Source organism: Mus caroli, unplaced genomic scaffold (genome assembly GCF_978045245.1).
Source record: "Mus caroli unplaced genomic scaffold, Mus_caroli_1 scaffold_6, whole genome shotgun sequence".
In the NCBI taxonomy this organism is placed as follows: domain Eukaryota; kingdom Metazoa; phylum Chordata; class Mammalia; order Rodentia; family Muridae; genus Mus; species Mus caroli.
In genome coordinates this window covers 53,484,045-53,501,638 of record NW_028227261.1, presented here as the reverse complement: position 1 = coordinate 53,501,638, position 17,594 = coordinate 53,484,045, and the positions used below count along the sequence as shown (strand labels likewise).

At 40.1% G+C, this 17,594-nt stretch overlaps 1 protein-coding gene across 3 annotated transcripts in view; it reads left to right on the top strand.

Moving 5' to 3' along the window:
• The window catches only part of Pde4b (phosphodiesterase 4B), a 553,986-nt gene that overhangs the window by 43,028 nt on the left and 493,364 nt on the right, over window positions 1-17,594 (top strand). Inside the window, exons 1-2 of one of the 3 annotated variants that reach the window (XM_029475816.2) lie at window positions 789-807; window positions 1,729-1,798. The exons of 1 other annotated variant lie outside the window; for it this stretch is intronic. The gene's annotated coding sequence lies outside the window, so the exon portion shown is untranslated. Of the gene's footprint in view, window positions 1-788; window positions 808-1,728; window positions 1,799-3,218; window positions 3,266-17,594 lie in introns of those variants that run through there. One more of the 3 variants, XM_085839158.1, reaches the window with a different exon arrangement.

Below are 17,594 nucleotides of genomic sequence, written 5' to 3'. Positions count from 1 at the left end.
TTTTAAAGTTCGAAGACATTGAGTTTCTTTCTTCAGCCAGGGTATCGCTTTGTATTTGGCCTAAGGGAAACCGAATTTATTTATCTCTAACATTTCTTATCCACATGTCTTCAATCTATGATCATAACACTTGGTTCATCTGAAGTGCCTGATATCTGGTGTTCAGCATTTTTTTTTTTAAACACAGACTGAGGCCTCATGGGCAAGACAACAAAACCAGCCTGCAGAATAAGAACATTCATTGGCCATTAATGATGCTCTGGGTGCTGTAGGGGATAACAAAATTGAGAAAGAAAATGTTTTCTTTGGGTTCGGCTAGGCTGTAATTTAGCCAGACCATTCAGACACAAATCCTTGTTTGAAGGGGAATAAAAGTAGCACACATGTGAGTGCTTTGATAACATCACCCAGAAACGAGTTCTCAAGAGCTGGACTCCCAGAGACAATTGTGTTTCCAGAGACAAACGGAGCTTTCCAGGAAGGCTACCATATTCACTACTACTAAGCTAGCTGACAACTCATTGGGTGTTGAATTTGAAATTCAAAATAATTGAAACAAAACAAAAATGAATTTGAAGCTCTCTAGTTTTCTCTTATGACAGACAATTTTGTCAGTTGTATTGTTGTTGTTGTTGTTATTATTATTATTCCAGAATTATGGAGGATTTCTGATGTGTAGATAATTTCTAAAGCAGCCTTGCTGAGAAAGAGTTCTGTAGAGGTGCGGCCACACAGATTGGTAACTGCAGGCACAAAAGGCTCCACAGCTGGACGTCCTAATGCAAGTGAAGAGGTTTGCTGCACTAGGTAAACACACCTTCACCTGCCACTTCTGTCTTGGGCTTTCTTTCTATGATACAACCACATATTTTTAATCAGCAGTGCAAAATCAGCAGTTCTTTCTCTGTGTGATACTTGAACATCTAATCTAACAACTTTGGCAGGTTGGAAGCAAGCTTTTACAGTATACTTACTGATACTGTCATAAGCAAGTATAAGATTTGTTGAAAAATATACATTCATTAAACAGGTATACTTGTGATTTTCCAATTAAGTTTTCAACTCTGTCCCTGAATTCCTTTTTGGTATCCTTTAACAACACTTGGGGTGCATCCTGTAGCTTCCTACTCATGTTTTTGTTGTTAAAATGTAGTTTAACCCAGTTTGGAACTTCCTGTGTAATTCAAAGACCCCTCCTCCATATAGTTTGAGGAACAGCTGTAGCCCTGACTTTAATGTAGGCGGATGAGCACAGTCTGACTCTAAGATACTGATTAAGGTCCTTTAGTTTGGGGAAAGGTGGGCTGCAGTAGGGAAAGAAATCAGAAATATTTGTAACTGGTCTCAGATGGTGGACAGTCTCTTTTTTTTTTGTCATAGCAGGGTATGGTGGTACTGATGAATCCTGGTGCTCTTTGTCAATACAGATTGGTGTCCACATAAATGCTAGATGCTCTTCTTAGATGAGCAGTGATTGATACTACCTTTGAACTCTCTAGGCCTAAGAACTCCTTCAGCCACATTTTTCTTGAGCACTATATCTTATTACCAGAACTCATGAGATCCCTCCAGGTTATCTTCAGGGTCTTCTCATGAGGATGGGGAAATGGGTCCCATCATATTCTTCAAAGCACTCTGCAGCTACTTTCTCTAAGCCTTGCTGGCTTAGTCACCTCAAATGAGCTTTCATGTTTTCAAATCTTTTTTTTTTTTTTTTTTTTTTTCCAGACAAGGTCTTGGTCCCTGTGTTTCATGTCCTTCAAAACTGAAGTTGTCCATCAACTAGTGATCACATAGGGTAGGTCTGCCTGTTCATTTTATCCGGGAAGCATCCAATCTGGGTGGATCTTTAGCACTTTAAAGTCTCTGTAAATGAATCTTACATTCATCTTAGTTCAGGCAATGAGAAAATACAGAGCAAGCAGGGAATGGCTTCACTCCATGAACCCTGTCCTTGGAGACCTACAAACTTCAGTAGACTGGATTAAATATTGGGTAAGTTATATAACAGCAGGGAAACATGGGGTAAAAGTATGAAATTTCAGATAGAAACAAAAATTAAAATAGATTTAAAAATTAAAATATGTTCAAAGGGAGAGAAATGTTGTAGTATGGAGAAGTTGTGAAAACCATGCTGTAGACAGGAGGTAATTTGGAATATTTTGTGGAGGAAACTGAGTTCCATGATGACAAACTATGGATTTAATTAAGTCTGTAAAGTTTGTGAATCTAAGATGCTAAAGATATTATCATGAACAAACCAAGAAAGAATACACTCTTTAGTTTGAGTACCATCTACATTGCAGTCTGTGGCTTTAGGGAATGAGAGCGGGAGTCCCTGGAAGTTGTAGAATTCTAGCCATTGATATCTGGCATTTATTAATGTGTTTCACCGACAGTTCTAAAGTTCTGGTGGTTTCTGCTTCAGTAACCAGACACACATGAAATCTTTTTAAATTAGAAACTTGTGTTATTAAGATGTTCTTAGCTTTTATCAGTTAATCCTATAAAAATAAGTCAATCCATAATGATTTTTATGTGGAGCTACATGGATAGAAGTGCAGCCCTTGCATATAGTAAATAACTTTGTCCTGGCATCCATTCAGTGGAGAAAATTACATTAATATAATGATGGTATCAGAGTGTGTCATTGACAATATTCCTATTGTGGATTTCTTAGTTTTCTGATAACTGTCATAACCCTTCTCATATTGTGGTTATTCTTGTGACCACATTTCTAAACTCTGGTAGCGTTTGCCACTAGGTATGCAAGGTAATAATAGCAACGAGATGTAATGTACTGAGATCTTGCTATATACCCTCTGTTTTGTAAGTTCCCTTTAACAGGCTCATTTCTGAATCCCATGGTCACACCACAAGGAAAGTACTATTGCTGTCTCTAGGGTACATATATGGTAACTGAGACAGAGGTTAAGTTACATAGCCATGGACATTACACATCTGAAAGTAGGCCCAGGATCCAGTCCAGATGCTATGAATTCAGATGCCGAGCTCCTCGATGTCAAATCCTTGCCTAGGGGAAAGTGTAACTCCAGATGGGTCACCTGTTATACGTATTGGTTGACTTATTATAGGCTGATTACAGATCTCTGACCTAAAGATCTCTAGCAAGAGTTGACATGGTTGTCCACACTTCTCAATGTGAGTGACAACTATACCACTTATTGTCTCTATTGTCATCATTTCCTATGTTTCAGGTCATCAACAACGTGCAAGCAGACAGTATCACAACAAACTGTAGCAGGTGACAGCTCTTTTTGGTTTTTTGAGACAGGGTTTCTCTGTATAGCCCTGGCTGTCCTGGAACTCACTTTGTAGACCAGGCTGGCCTCGAACTCAGAAATCCACTTGCCCCTGCCTCCCAAGTGTTGGGATTAAAGGCATGCACTACCATCTCCCGGTTGTGACAGCTCTTTAATACATCTTTTAGCATCAAATCTTTGTCTTACAATTTCTAGAGACTCAGAAACTCCAAATGAGTTCTGCAGGACAAGATCATCAAACAGCACTGGTGTCCTGTGACATATTGTTCTTAAGTGATAAAATTGACTCATTTTAAGTGCATAGCTTATTAAATCTTAGCAAATATACATAACAGTGAAATATCAACCACAAGAAAAACAACAATACCAACCAATCAGACCCCCCGCCCCCAAGCTCCCAAGGACTAAACTACCAACCAAAGAGTACACATGGAGGGACCCATGGCTCCAGCTGCATATGTAGCAGAAGATTGCCTTATCTGGCGTCAATGGGAGGAGAGACCTTTGGCCCTGTGAAGGCTTGATGCCCCAGGGTAGGGGAATTCTAGGGTGATGAGGTGGGAGTAGGTAGGGGAGCATCCTCATAGAAGCAGGGAGAAGGGGGAGGAAGAGGGGAGGGGATAGGGGATTTGCAGAGGGGAAAACAGGAAAGGGGTATAACATTTGAAATGTAAATACACAAAATAACCAATAATAAGCAAACAAACAAACAAAAAAAAACCAAACAAACATGCAGAACTTTATTATCCACCAAGATTCTTGTGCCGATGGCAGTTCACTGTTATGACACTATCTGCAACTCCAGGCAAGCACTATGTATGTTTTCTATAAATGGAATCATATACTCTTGAGTGGCTGTTTTCTTTCATCCAGGGTGAGACATATCCAAGTTGTGTCATGAATAGCCCATTCACTATATTGCTAATAATATTTTATTATACTAATTTGCTACAAATTATTTATTTGTCCCTTTTTGAAAGATGCTTTTTATTTTTAATTATGTAGTGTGTGTGTGTGTGTGGGGGGGGTGGTATCTGTTCATGTCCTGGGCAATGAGAGGCTTCATATCCTCTGAAGCCAGCATTAAAACTGCAATGGCGATTAAGAGGTGGAATTCTAAGGAAGAGAGGGTTAGTAGACTTTCAAACCCCCCAAGGATGGGTCTATGATACAATCATCTCTGGGATAAAATTTCAGGCTCATCTGACATGGCATGGAGGGACTCACTACATGGTAGAGAATTTCCATGAAGACTCTCAACCTAGAAATCTACCTTCAGGAGTACTAGAAGAAAGTGGGGGCAGTGGCTAAAGGTTCCCTAAGGAGGGCCAGGAGCTGTCTAGGGGAGATACTTAGGCACACTGTTGGAAAATTACTGTCTAGCTTGCCAAGGGAAACTGATTAGCTAATTTAAATAGAAGGCAGCAGTCTAGAGGGGGTCTCAGGCAAGCCGAGAGGAAAGGGCACTCCACTGACTTTGAAGCATCCTGAAGAGCTGCTGAGGGAAGCTGGTTGGGTGGAAGTCCTTCTACTGACACTTCTCTTTGGCCAGAAAATGCATAGCAAAATGTGCTTAGCAGGTGGCACTTGTGGGGAGGCCAATCTGTGGTCCCTGGAGCATGCTGTTCCTGTAGAGACTCCCTGACAGTGTGACTGTACCACAAAGCTGTTCCAGGGAAAAGTTCCAGAGGGAGGTGTTCTACGCTTTTGACCACTGTGTGACACAAAAGCAGTCTAGAAAAGGGACACACAACCATGCCTGCTTTGTATGAGTCTTATGTAAGGGAACTGCCAGAACCAGAGAGGGAAACCTCTCTTATTGAATTATCTCTCCAGAACTCTCCTTTACAGAGCCTTACCTTGTGGCATCTAGTGTGCCCAGGACAGCTGCCCCACCCCTTTGGTGGTCTCTGAAGTGAATGGGTTTGAACTGGTAGCAGACACATTAGGTGGATACACGGGAGTGGAATTTCCTGAAATTGCCTACCTGTTTTCCAAACTATTTTGTTGCTCACCAACAGGGTCTGAGTTTCAATTGCTCCAAATGGCCACAGACACTTGGAGGGTGTGTCACTCAATTTTATTCAGTCAAGTGCAGTAAACGTTTATCAATTTTATTAATGTTTATGAAACTGCAATTATTTCCACTGTCTCTTCCTTATTGTCTTCTATTTCATTAATTTCCATTTTTAATCTGTATATGTTTTAAACATACTTTTGGGTTTACTTTAATTTTCTAAAAGCCTCAAGTGAACTCTTAGCATATTGACTCCTGGGTCATTTCTCTAGGCTAGCTTTCATGATATCACTTAACTCCGTGTCTCCTACTATAAATACTTGTCACTCCCTTGTACTGTCTTATTTTTATTATGTCTGTCTTATTCCATTACTATGCAATGAAAATAATTTTTGCACTCTATTTATTTGAGGATTTCCATACTATTTTTTTCTAATGATTTCTTCCTCACTGTAGTGATACAACATCTTCTTAACCACTATAAGCCTTCTGAAGGAATTACTTGTTCTATGGCCTGCGACATATTTATCTCGCTATCCTTCAGGTATAGCCAGAGGAAAATCTGCATATTGTTGTCATAGGGGTTAGTATTTCACAAATGCAAGTTCTGTATATTTGCTGATAATGTTCAAGAATTCTTTATTTTTGCAGCTAGTCTGTTTGGTTATTCTTTCAATACTTGAGAACATTGAATAATCTAATTAAAATTTTGGAATTATTTCTCCTTTAGTTCCACTAGGCTTTGTGCAGGGTAGTTTGGAGCCTGTTCCTGGGCACATTTATGTTGACAATCGCTAAGGCCCCTTGATCAGCTGTCTCCTTCATCACAGTATGCTTCTTTCTGTTTTGATCATAGTTTTGGTTTGGAGTCCTGGTATGACAATGTTGTATCAGAAGTACCATCTGATTACAGCTTTTATGGTTCATCTTTCCCAAACGTTTTCCCCCAAATTCATCTGTGTCTTTATCTCTTAAGTTGTGGGAGGGCTGGATAAGACTCATGTAGTTGGGTCTTGCCCTCTGGTCAAATTTAATAATCTCTATGTTCTAGTCAGCAGGTTAAAATTCTATTTAAAGCGACTCTTGGAATATTTGGGTTTAAATCACCATCTTTCTGTTTTTATATTTCTCCCATCTGTTCTTAGTCACTGTGCCTTCTTTTTGTACATGTTTTGTTTTGAGTATTTAAGAATATTTAATATTCCCCGTCATTAGCTCTTTAGCTATAACCTTTATTTTTTGAGAGCCTGTTGTAGGGCAGACTGAGAATTAAAGGGCAGAGCGTTAGTCAGTAAAACCCATGGCATATGCTGTGTCTAATCAACCAACTTCTTATTTGTCTGACATGAAGCTGGTCATTTGTCACCCTTGGGAAATGAATAACACAGTCATTCAAATTGTTTGCTGAGCTTTCTGGTTCAAACGAGAACCCTGGGCTGATTACAGATGCTCTGGGGGTCTTAGGTGCTACTGTATCTGCTTTTGTGGCATGGCCTGCTTAGTTCAGCCCTTCTGCTGGGTCAGAGGTGGTTTTATCCATTGGCTCATGTTGCTGGTGGCTAAGACTCAGCTTTCAGTTCTCTTTCTTCAGACACCTGAGTTTCATTGTGCCCTGGTTTTGTTTCTCTTCTCTTCTTTTTCCTTCCTTCCGGTTGTTACCTATGATACATTATTCACAGATCATCCTGAGGCTTCGGAGGCTTTTCACCAACATTTGAATGCATAAGCATGCAGGAACCCTTGTTCTGGAGGCATATTAGCCAAAGAGAACTAGTCTTGTCCCGAATGCTCTCCGTGGCCAATAAAGGCTTTGCATCTTTATGTTAGAACCCACATGCTCCCTAGCTATGGAGTCTCTAGGAGCGGTTAGCTTTTATATTCTTGGTAATTATGGCCTTAAGTTATGAAATTCCACCACACATATGGAAATCTCCAAATTCAGAGGAGTCTGTGAATCTGCTGTGTGCTTTTCCAGAGCTTGTCTACAGTAATTCCTGTCTCTGTGTCCTTGTTTCTCAGCATCTTGCCTCCGCAGCCTGAGTGAAGCCTGACCTTTGGTCCTGCAGCTTAGTGTATAGCTGTGTTCAACTCTGGCTTCCTCAGCCACTGAGTTCAGTGTGGTTCCACACTGAGGGCACTCTGCGCCTTCCTTTCTGTGGGTTCACAGTTAGATACCCCTTTCTGGGTCGGGAGGCAAGTTTTCATGCAGTTCTCCAGTCTTCCCCTTGTTTACAGTGAGAGAGTGTGTTTGGACTTATTTTTATGACTAAATGAGAATTTTCCTAATTCATTGACTGTTGACAGAAGAGAAATCCATAGTGATTAAAACACATTCATTTATTGTGCTGGGCATAAAAAAAATAATCTCCGTAATGGCACCGTGTAGATATGATCAACAATTTAAAGCATGCCTAGTGCTCATGGAATCAATGCACACAGATATAAACATTTCTAAAGGATTGTTTGCCTCAACCACATAAAAATCTATGAATTCATTTAGTCATGACTTTGCCAGCAGATCATGACAAATATTTGTAGTCACCCTTAACTTCTAACCTGTTTCATATGACTTAGTCCCTTAGGAAATCCGTTTCTCTGTCCAAATTGTCTTGCACCTTGCCCCCCACTTGCAGTGCCCATGTGCTGATCTTGTCAACATTATCCTATGCAGAGAATGCTGCAGCTTCCTAACTCCCTTGTAACCTGCACAATCTCCTGCCTACTTTAGTGTTGAGGGACAGTTAAACAAAACCGCCAGAATATGAATCAGATCATAGCAATGCCGTGCTCTCACCTGGTGAGACTGTCCATATATACCGGACTAAAAGCCACATTTTTAAAGATAGCTCACACACCCCATGTGGGCTAGCCTCAGGTCTTCCTATTTCTTTCACATTCTGGGTCCCCCACCCCAATGCAGGCTAGCCTCAGCGTTTCCTAGTCCTATCACATTCTGGATCCAGGCAGCGATGCGCTTTCTGTTGAGGATTGGTTTGTTGCTATGTACTGTAATGCTAAAGCCTGTACCCTGAGGGTCTAGGCCTAGGGGTGACTTAGGATGTTTACATGCTCTTGTTGGGCAAAATTTTTTCCCTTGATTTAAAACTATTGGTTAAATAAAATTGACTACAGCTAATTACTGGAGGGACTAGGAGTGGTGTGTTTGGAGTGATCTAGTGAGGGGAGAGACAGAAGAGAGGAGAAGGAAGAAGAAGAGGGGAAGGAAGAAGCCATCACGAAAGGAGATAGACCATGAGCACAAGGCCAGAAGAAACAGCAAGTATCTGGGGTACACTGCTGAGTAACCAGGCCTGGAGTTAGAAGGGTAGATTAGAGGTTACCCCCTCCTAGTAATTGTCAAAGCCACATAAAATAGCCACAGTCTGAATCTCACTTGTTTGTAAGCTAGTCAGGGATAAGCTTAAATTAGTTGTCCTACATCAGGCCGTTTTGCATCTCCACCCTGTTCCCTTTTACTCTCCTCTCCCCTCTTATCCTGTTTCTTCCCTTCTTCTCCCCTCCCCTCCCTTCCTCTCCCCTCCTCTTCCTTTCTCTTCTCCCAGTGGGAGCTGCATCACCTATGTCCACGTCAGCATATTTGCATCCAGTCTTCTTTGTCACATCTTTTCTGAGCAGCCTGCTTAAAGTACCTTTCTTTCTCCTTGCCGATCATCTTTTCTCATTTTTATTCAGCAGTGTGAACCATCATTTGACACATCTCTTATTCTGTTAATTTCCCTTTATCCCTAGAACGTGGAATTGCTGGAACAGGTCCACAGTCTAGCTGACCATTAAGCACACATAGTAAGCATTCTGAAGAGAATATCTGGAGGCGACCATCTTAGTGACCAGATAGATCTGCCATCTAGACCCAGTATTTCGTTGCCCTGATACTGTTGTGTAAAACCTGCCAGGTTCTTGATTTATAGTGGCTCTTTCTCTAGACTTCTTACACGGTTACATCTATGTTACTAACTTCACCTTTGCAGGCACGTTATATAATACACAGAACTTACCTAGAGCTTTCTTTTGTATTGACATATTTTCCTGGCCTTGAAAACTGAATATCTGACTTGAAGTTGGGCATCTCCAAACAGATACAGTCTGCAGTGGCTTACTTGTAGTGAGGACTAATTTTGTCATCTGTGGTTGCTTTCAAAAGGTTTCATTCTTAGATGGTAACATTAATTTAAGCCCCAAGGTAACTCATTGTGTTAGTCAGGAAGCACTCTGAGAGTGTTAAAAATGAGTTCACTCCAGCTGCAAACATTTGAACCCAGATAATCAATGTCCGTTCCTTGGCACCTCCTTATAGATGCTGGTTATGTGCATAGAAGCCCATTTTATCCACACCAGGCTGAACTGAAGCTCTAATAACACTGTATTATGAGAACTCACAGTGAAGGCTATTCAGCTGCAAGTTTCAATTAACTGAATATATATTTGCAAGAGTCAAATCTGTTCTTCCACCACATGGGTCCTGGAGATTGAACTCAGGCCATCGGGCTTGGCAGTAAGTGCCTTTACCCACTGAGCCATCTCGTAGCACCTACAGACAAATTTGAAATATAGTATGTGGCAAGTTAAGCTCTCATTTAGTTGGAGACAATTCATTATCCTAGATAAAATGTGGTAAGCAACACTAAGGAATGTCGTGTACGGGAATTAGAACTTTATAAAATAATATGTGGATTTAATTTTATACTTTTATGGTTTTTTTTCAATCCTTCTTTTACCACAAGTTCTGGCAGATATTATCAACTCATATACAGAGCCACGCAGAATTGGTTCCTGGCCATACTGTGGCAAATTGTATGTCTCTCTGTTAACAAGGTCACTATGTTTTTGAGTGCTAACCCAGCTGAGATAGAACTATAAAAGAGAGTTTACCACAGTATGGTCAGGAGCCAATCCTGTGTGGTCCCTGTTTTGTTTGCCTGTGGACCTTCAGAGAGTAGATGGGAAGTGGACATACAGCTCATCTCTGAGTGCCCTGGTAGGGAACGCTGGTGTAGATAACCTGTACTGCTGCCATCATGGGGTTGTAACTGTGATTTCTCAGAAATGCAGAGTTACCTGTTCAAGAAGAAGAGAGCAGCATCCTCCAGGAAAACCAGCATATATTCGGGTCTCGCTATGACATTCATCTACACATTATGATGCTGCTAGCCTTACTTAGTAATCCACAACGGATTTTGTGCATGTCTTTATCTTTGCTTAATATAGCTTCTCTTCTGTTACTCAACACTCCTTCTGTAACAATGTCCACTTCTTCTCCATGAAGTCTGGGGAGAAGATAACTTTTCTTTCGTATAAGGATGCTTACCTTTGGCAAATGTTATCTCCTAATTTTGCATGGAACTGTGGAGAGTTTTAAAGAGCATATTTAATCTTATTTTGTCTATGTGTCTCTCTCTCTCTGTGTGGTGTATATACATGTATGTATTCATGTTTGTATATTTTCAGATGCAAGTGTACGTGTGTGTGTGTTTGCATGGCTATGGAACCTCTAGGTTGATGTTGGTATGTTGAGAGTCTCCTTCAATTGTTTCACATCTTCTACATTGAGGCAGCCTCTGTCAGTGGAAGCCAGAGCTTGATCCACTCAGCTAATCTAGCTATCCACCTTGTTCTCAGCACCACCCTCTCTGCCTTCTGAGTGCTGAAATGACTGATGCGCCACCTCACCCAACCAGCAGTTAAGTAGGTTCCAGAGATATGAAATAAAATCTTCAGGTTTTCCCATTACCCACTGAGCCATCTCTGTAGCCCAAGTTTTAATGATCCTTTGAAGCTAAGTGATGGAAATACCATAATTGATCTTTCCAGTGTCTGATGTGTTTAAAGTTTCATAATAAAACTTTTAAACATACAAAGAACACAGAAGGATATTTAAATAAGACTGTAAGGACCACAAGGTGGGTTATTGATTGTAAGGCAGTGCTTTCACAGTATGAAGCAAAGAAAATTGCCAGATCAGACTGTGAAACCCTGGGCATGTAGGAAAAGTCACCCCAACTCTGGGCAAGTATTTAGGATCTTTGCCAATCCACAACAGCAGGAACGTGCAAAGTCATCTCTTTTCCACCTTGGAATACATTTTGACTCTTGTGGTTATAAAGGTCTGTCTAACAGATAGGAGCCCCCACCACACACACACACACACAAGACCCTAGCTAATTATAAATCAGAGCATCTCCACCTCTTCTGAGAATGCCTGACTTTTGGCCTTGGAATAGCTGGAGCATCCAAACTTCTTGGTGAAGGCAGATGGTTTTCAGCCATTTTCAGCTTTGACTTTTTGTCCTAAGACTAGTAGCATTATCTACATTGCTAGCTTTCCCCTATGTCTCACATTGTAAGATGCTTTGGATGTAGTCGACTATATGATAACTCTCATCTGTGATTTAATTATGTTAAAGAACTATTACTATTACTATTTGGTGACAATGCCTTTACCCACTTTAACTGTTTATGAATGGCCACTTTGTTTGCTTAAGCAAAGTCATATTAGAGAAAGGCAGCTACCTATCTGTCAAGCAACATGCACCTATTAGTTTCTGAGACATAATGTGTATATGTGTGTTTGCATTCTTTGTCTTGTTATCTGTTTTCTGTAAAAATCCTTTTGTTTCTTCACTGACTCTGATATTGAAAACTCCACTGTGTCTTATATTAGTTGCTTGAGAGTCACTTAATGAACACTCAAAGAATAGATACCAAATGTCAGAATCAAGCTGTGTCCTAGGGCTAAGAAGGAAAATATGTAAGACATGGTCTTTCTCTTATTTTTACTACAACAATAACAGCAACAACAATAATTTATTAATAAGATTAATAATACCTTTTGTTTGTTTGTTTTTTAAGTTCTTGTTTCTTCTCATTGCCAAATTTGCCTTTAGTAACGTGTGCTTGGTAGAGCTTTGTAATTCTTATATTTCCAGATGGTTTCTTGGGCTTTCTTTGGCTCAAGCTCATTCCTTCTTTCGAAAAATCTTGTGTTGCCTCCTATCAAATACAGACATCCCCAACTCCCATTCCTAACAGTGCCTGAGAATCCTACTATGTTCTGGTAAGAGGCTGTAAAACAGTATGGACAGACAAGATTACACAAAGAATGGAGATTTTCATGATAGTGTTTCACATACCCTGTGAGGATTAGTTTGAGTTTCAGAGCATGACAAACAGGTGGGTTAGCGTTTAATTTTAATTCTTCTGTCTCTCCCATGTAGTAGAGCATTCAGTTTTTCTCACTGAATGAAGACTTATTAAGTTCCTACTGTGTGGCAGAGGCTCTAGAAGGCATTGAGTCTCGGGTGTCAAGCCAGTGAGGACACAGTGTGGGAGGAGACTCGACCATCTGGCTCTGGGTGAGATGTAGCATGGACAGACATTTGTAACTCAGGTCCAGATAGAAAAGCTCGCTTGGTTCTTAGCAGGGGCTGTGTGCTCAGAAATTTAGGAGCAGGGATGGCAGGCACGGCTACACTGTTTGGAGGCTTAGAAAAATAGTGTGGCAAAGCCACTTTCCAGCTGAGGAAAGTCTGTGGGGAAAGTTTGTACCTCAAATGTGTTGATTTGGATGAAATTATATATGTATCCTTGATTATATATTTCTAAAAAGGAAGATAACTCTTAATTTTATTGCCTGTTGCTCAATAAACACATTTAAATTTCAGGGATTTTGAACTAATATTTGTTGCAGAATTTTTTAAGAATGAGAAACATGTATGTTCATGTACATGTAAGTGCTGTGTTCATGCACATACCTGTTTCTGTGTGTTCTGTATGCAATTTAAAAGTCTAGACATACAAGAGAATACAACAAACAACTAATTCATGAGCCACTGATAGTCATCTGTTCTTATGGGTTTCAGTATCTTTTATTACTTTTCACTGATGAAAATTGTACCCACCATTTTTCTGAGCAGCTAAGTATGGTTTCTGCATGTTTATTAATAGGTAACTAAAAAATCCCATTTTTATGGTTTCAGGGATGGTATCTATGCTTTATAATACTGATTTATTTTAAATATTAGTCACCAGAATACTGGAGTATATGCACCTATTGTCTGCCTTTATCAAACATTCAAAAATGTAGGTTTTATATCATATGCCTGGCATGCTAATCTGCAGCTAGTAACCCTCCTTCCCCCATCAGCTCCTGAAAGGCTCTCCTCAACACAGTCTCAGCCATTGGTGGTTTCAGCATGAGCTCACCTGCTTTCACCACAGGTGGTAGAAACAAGAACATGGTCGTGGGAAGGAAGGGTATGAGAAATAATTAGACAGCTTACATATGTCCCATGCTGATTTTAGACTAGATATTTTCATGTTCAGTACAAACTCCCCAGGCTTTACAGTATATTGCTAAGTTTAAAACAACCAAGGAATTTTTTTATGAGAAAGGGAGAGAATTATTTCCTAAGAAGGACTCAGTATGCATGTATATTCTTCTGGAAGGTGAATAAACTCCAGAGTAAGGCCAAGAGATGTATAAGATATTTGCCTCTCCATGCCATTTCTCCATATCTAATATATTCATCCTCTTAGATGATATTTTATCCTCAAATCATGTCCTGAATAGTCCGAGTAGCACCTTGTATTGCTTAGTGAGCACTCAGTAGGTTGCACATGAAGTCTATTAATACCCTCCACTTCCTTACTAGTATTTTCTCAAAAAGAAAAACAACAAAGCAAAACATTTCAATGTAAGCCTTAGAAGTGGCTAAAATTAATTTACATATTGAAATTATTCAGAGATTATAATTCATGTTTGATTCTTAACAGTGAAACAAAAACCAAACAAATCAATACACTTTTCTTTGGCTGTTTAGAAGACAGTCCTAGCAAAGCAGTGGTCCTCAACCTCCCTAATGCTGCGACCCTTTAATACAGTTCCTCATGTGGTGACCTCCATCCATAAAATTATTTTTGCTGCTACTTCATAACTATAATTTTGTTACTGTTATAAATCATAGTGTGAAATATCTGTGCTTTCCTTTGGTCTTAGGCAACCCCTGTGAAAGAGTCATTTAACTCCAATGGGGTTCATGACCCACCGGTTAAGACCACTGTACTAAAGACTGACAGTAAAATCAACAAATATTTCAAATATTTGCAATACATGAATTCATCTTTCATATGACCAATACTTAAATTTATAGTAATAGGAGGGGAATATAGCTTAACATATATATTAAATTAGATAGACATATTTATTATTAGCAATAAGACAAGTTCTTACTCTATGCTTATGTAATTAGGAATGAATCAACATGGTATGACTTAGGAATGCCTGGCTATTAGGAATTGTAATGGTTTAAAAGTCGGATACATAAGTAGAAACAGGTGTAAGAAAGCTATTGGGCACCAAATGAGAGATGCTGCATCAGAGGAGGAAGCATCCTGTAAGGCTGATGTTCAAGGGCAGCAAGGAGCACTGGGTGTGAGCAACACTGAGATCTTAGGGAGAGTATTTCAACTGAAGAATAGAGAATGGTGATGGGGCCTGTCTTAGTCAGGGTTTCTATTCCTGCACAAACATCATGACCAAGAAGCAACTTGGGGAGGAAAGGGTTTATTCGGCTTACACTTCCATGCTGCTGTTCATCACCAAAGGAAGTCGGGACTGGAACTCAAGCAGGTCAGGAAGCAGGAGCTGAGCAGAAGCCACGGAGGGTTGTTCTTTACTGGCTTGCTTCCCCTGGCTTGCTCAGCCTGCTCTCTTATAGAACCCAAGACTACCAGCCCAGAGATGGTCCCACCTACAAGGGGCCTTTCCCCCTTGATCACTAATTGAGAAAATGCCTTACAGTTGGATCTCATGGAGGCATTTCCTCAACTGAAGGTCCTTTCTCTGTGATAACTCCAGCTGTGTCAAGTTGACACAAAACTAGCCAGTACAGGGCCTATCCAGAAATGATATTTTATCCTCAAATCATGTCCTGAATAGTCTGAAGAACTGAGGTTCAAGGTGGAGATTTGTTTTCAACAAGATGGAAGCTTGGCTATTAGGGTGCTTTCTAAGCCAGAACCTTAAATATTTTAGCTACTGAGTTCAGAATTTGTCCTGGACCTGAAGTTCTGTACCAAAGCTTGTAGGAATTAAGATACAGACTTCCTATTTAGGATCTGGTAAGACAAGGCCCATCTTGTACTCATACTGAGTAGCCTGTTCATTTAACTGTCAGTGTGCAGCATGATAGACAGGGATAGAAGTTCTAGTTAGCATTTGATGCACGCCTTACTGGCTTTGCTTGGGATCTGTGTGAGATTCTTTAATCTCAAAACTTCTGTTTTCTCCATTATGAAATAAATAATAGTAATAATAATAATAATAAATAAGTAGCTTATGCCTCTGTAATCCTAGTAGTTTGCTGTGGAGGCAGGAACATTAGGAGTTTACAATCAGCTCAGCTACACAGTGAGTTCCAAGCCAGCTGGAACTACATGAGACTCTATATCAAAAAAACAAAAAACAAAAACAAAAACAAAAAAAACAAAAAGAACCACAAAACAGAACCAAAAAGAAAGAAAGGAAAGTCATTCCACAAATTATTGTTAAGATAGACACATGTTGCTTAGCACAATTCCTGGTACCAAGTCCGTTAGAATCTATCTTATTTTTATTTCTGAGTAGTTACGAGGTAGGAAAGGAAGACTTTAAATTTGCCTAAATGATTGTTTGAGCCACGGTGGCACAGGCGTCCCTGTCTGTGCTTTTTGCTTCTTCATTGTATTTGTCAGCCTGGCAGAACTGGTGACAATCTTATGATGCGTACCGATAGAAACCTTGTCATAATGCTTGCCAGGAAATGCAACATCTGAAGTCCTTCCTCTAGATGGTTGTTTAATATACTAATCAATTTGCCTAAGCTTTGAATGTGACTTTTCACTCCTGAACACAATAGGCTCTTTTTTCTTATGCAGTCTTTTGTGAAGTCTGAGTCTTTTGTGAAGTCTGAGTCGTGAGCATTGTACTAAAGGCAAGGTGAGAACAAGCTTTTTAAAAAAAGAGTCATTAAAGTGAAAAATGGTTCTCCTAATGCTACTGTTTTGGATTCATGTACAATTTTGTAGTTTTTTTTTTAAATCATGTATATACAGGCTGCTATCTAATTCTTTCTTTGTGCTTGTTAAGCTCAGTTTTCTTCCAGTTTTATGCCTATCAAATTTAGCTAGATTTCAAAATATGTGATTAAAAAAAATCCTTCATACATGACTATTTACCAAATTATTGAGGATTTTGAAATCATCCTCAGAAAAGGAAATGGCCACATTTCTAAGTAATGACATTACTTGTGGGATAACTGAATAATTAATAAGAACATATGAGCTCCAGTGAGGAGACAGATTCTGTCTCCAAGTAATGTATAATGCTTAACATGAAGAGCCTTAATGCTCAGAAGGGTCAGTACGCCCCTGACCCAAGACACTGGAAAATGGGAAGGAAACAAGGAGAAGGTTTAATGCCCCAGACATTTAGCATACTTAGCACTCAGATCAAAGCTCTATTAACAGTCAGTTGTTGGCAGCGGCATGACCCTCAGCTCTCAACCACTGCACAGCATAGGTGGATATGTTGGTTTGATGTCTACTAAAGAAGAGTAGCAATGGAGAGCCACCATGCTTTAACGAGGAACAAATGACGGTGTTGATTAATGGGGAATTTCCTTCACTTTAATTAGCTGCTGTGCTTGGTTGGCTCCTTACTGTGTGCTCAACACTGTGCATTCAATATAGTTGAGGCATATAGAAAGGTTTAATGGAGACCTTGTGTGCATGTTTGGGGTAAAAGGGATTCTTTCATGTGCATCACCTCATGCAATTTGTACTACATCCTTGTGAGGAAGAAGTGTAGATGCTGTCATTTTTTCTCACTATTACAGGTAAGGCAATGGAACTCTTTTGAGGTTCAATGCTTTGAGCAAGACCCAGGGAGCTAGCATTGGGCCCACCTCTTCATGCATATGCAAAGATACTTAATGAGACAACTGGGGTGCACAGAGTGTGCTGGCAAGGCAAACAAGAGCCCTTGCTTCTTTAGGGCTCTTCTACCAAGAGGAACATGGAAATGAGATCCCAAAAAGGAAACTGGGCTCTGGATTGCAGATATGCAAAGTGTGTGGGCACCTAAGACGGGGAGTCATTTCCACCCTTGCTCTGTTGGAGAACACAGAGGTTCCTGTCAGGATGTCCCTGTCTCTCACTGCTGCCTCCCACTTTGTTGCTGTTCCTGGGTTCCTCTGGGAACCCAGCTCATGCTCCCTTCCCTTCCTTCTAAGTCTGAC